Here is a 3,213-nt window from a genome sequence, read left to right on the forward strand (position 1 = left end):
TCCCTTCTTTTCTTTCTCCATTGACATTTTATTTTTAGCAGATCTTTTTTTAATGTTTAATGTTTATTTTTCCATTCCTATGTCTTTTTTTGTCTTACTCATTACTTTTTAGAGTGCCCCATAAAAAAAATACACAAAATGCTTCATTTTTCGTTTGTTAATACATTTGCCATACTTTGTATCAGAGCATAACTTCAGTGTAATTATAAATGGGACATATTCCTAAATAAATTATTTAAATTCATTATATATTTACAGTAACTCTGGTTGCTGTAAACCTACCACTGGCCAAACTAAACAGAAAATAATACATTTTTTTCTAAACGCCAATAATTAATCTTTTATAAAAAGTAAAGCATTTCTTTTGTTATGTCATTTTCATTGTAAAATCATTTTGGAAAGACAATGCTCCCAAAAGAAAGCCTGTCCCCCCAAAAAATAAAATATGTATTACTTTGGTATAAATACTGGAAAGGTTTTAACTGAATCAATGAGCCCAAACTTGAATTGAATAAAAAAACTGCAAAGGTTTCAAAATGGTATACAAAGCTAAAGTGGTTAAAAATGAGCTTCTCTTTTCCATCTGCGAGCAGCTATGCTTTTCACACTGTATAACTCCGGGTAAGCCCAAACCTAATATTATCACTCCACAAATTTCCAAAGAATTACACTAAAGTATTATACTTAAAGCGGAGTTCCACCTGAAAAAATAAATAGATAAAAGTCAGCAGCTACAAAATCTGTAGCTGCTGACTTTTAAAATACAGACACTTACCTGTCCCTCGGTCCAGCGGTGTCCTCACTTAGTTTCACCGGCCGTCTTCTCCCCTCGGTGCCGGCATTAGCCGTGGTGCCCACTCCACATGCGCGAGAAGCGCTGCACTTTGTGAATGGCCCCGTAGACTTCTAGTACCTGTCACGTGTCTCCCACAAGACTACGGGGAGGGAGGGGGGGGACAACATCCGCTTCCGATCGGCAGCAGAAGTGGGAGCGGGTACCTGTCAAATTCGGGTACCTGCTCCCCCCCCCCCCACTCCCCAAAGGTGTCAATCCTTAATGGGGAGCGGGGGACAAAGGCTTAAAGCAGAACATCCCCTTTTTGGTGGAACTCCGCTTTAAAGTCGTTGTAGCCGTGTTAGTGCCTTGCAACAAAACAGTCAAGTACTGTCTGTGATCTATTTTTCTTGCACTATGATTTTAATTTGGGGCACAAGCTTTCAGGGAATTACATATTTGACGTAAAGCTTATCCTGAAAATGTAAATTTTAGTGCAAATAAAAAAGTATTACAGACAGTACTCAGCTGTTTTGTACTAAACTATTATAAAACACTACCTATGCCACATAAATGAAACTTACACTTTGTTAGAACTCACCATTCAAAATTGGCTGTTCAAGGAAATAGCAGTCTGTGCTAAGTATAATTAATATTCGTACTTAATATTTTATATTTAACCGCTTTAGGACCGCCCACAGTAGATTTACTGCTACAGGGTGGCCCCTGTGCGCAGGATCATGTATATATACGTGATTCTGCATTTCCGGGGAAGGGGGCGCGCGCGTGCGCACGCACTACCCGCACCGCCGATCGCGGTCCCAGGTGTCAATCACCGAGTCCCGCCCAGTGATCACCCGCCGGCGCCCGATGATTACTGGGGATCACCGACAGGGAGGAGGGCTGCATTGTTTACCAACAGTCCTCCTCCCTGTCAGTTTGGGCACACAGCTCGGGATGGCTGAGCAGAGCCATCCCGATCAGTGTGCTTGCAGTACAGCACACCCCCCGCCCCCTAGTAAAACACTCCCAGCACACAGTTAACCCTTTGATTGTCCCTCATGTTAACCCCTTCCTGCCCAGTGCCATTAGTACAGTGTCAGAGCTTTTTTTAGCACTGATCACTGTATTGGTGTCACTGGTGATGTCAATGACACCAAGTCAGTTCCCCCCAGTGTCAGAATGTCTGCCGCAGTCCCGCTATAAGTCGCTGATTGCCGCCATAAGTCGCTAATTGCCTCCATTATTAGTAATAAAAAATAATTCCATTATCTATACCGCCATTTGCAAACGCTATAACTTTCACGTAAACCAATTCATTTACACGTATTGGGATTTTTTTATTAGCAAAGACATGGAGCAGAATACATTTTGGCCTAAATTTATGACAAAATTAGATTTTTAAAAATGTAATTTGGGTGCAGCGTTGCATGACCGCGCAATTGTCAGTCAAAGTAATGCAGTGCCATAACACAAACCACTTCTTTAACCACTTCCTGACCACCCTATAGCAGAAATACTGCTATAGGGTGGCACGGGTGCAGAAAATCACGTACATATACATGATTTGTGCTCCCGTGGTTTTCACGCCCCTCCCAGATAGCATCAGATTGCCCGTCAGTACACCAGTCATCACTTGATTGCTAGGTACACCCTCATACACAATAAACGTCCATTGCTAGTATAGTGTCTGTAAGGATCAATATCTTTGATCAGATCAGCACTATACCAGCGTTCATATTAGTATAGCAACCTCAAAAACTCAGCGTTAGCGGGATCAGCCTCGGCACCTGCCAGCACCTGCGTTTAGCCCCTACGCTTACCCCCCCCTTCTCTACCAGCAAGTGCAGTGTCAGTAGGTCACTGCTACTTGATACATTGCACACAAAGACAGAGCGAAATAAAAACGAGAAACGCACAAACCTTGCGCATTACCTCAGTAGACACAAATTTATTAATCAGAAAGGTACTCACAAACAGCGAATAAAATCAGGCATGTCAGTCCTCACAGGGACTTCAGAAATAGAGAGCCAGCGCGAGTCCCATCGTGGGGGTAAGCACTCAGTTCAGCTGACGCGTTTCGAAGGCCAAACCTTCTTCATCAGAGCTGACTGAACTGAGAGTGATCGCTCCCTTTTAAGTCCCTGAACTGAAATATTGACCCTCCCCTCTGGGTTGGGCAGTCTCAGGCTGGGAGGGGGGGGGGGCGGGGCCCCAGGTGTCAACACCAAGTAATGTTGCAACGTCAGACTAACGATATAACATGATAAGAGTGAATAAATGTATATATAAAGAACACATAAAAAAATCATATATACATATATATGCCCACATATCCATCTATGAAATAAATGAATAAATATAATAAATGAATAAATATAATTCTAAATATAATTTTAAAATTAATTTTAAAACCATGATGATTGTGATAAACATGC

The sequence above is a fragment of the Staurois parvus genome, unplaced genomic scaffold (assembly GCF_062004578.1).
Source record: "Staurois parvus isolate SC_StPar_1 unplaced genomic scaffold, SC_StPar_1.0 ptg001060l, whole genome shotgun sequence".
In the NCBI taxonomy this organism is placed as follows: domain Eukaryota; kingdom Metazoa; phylum Chordata; class Amphibia; order Anura; family Ranidae; genus Staurois; species Staurois parvus.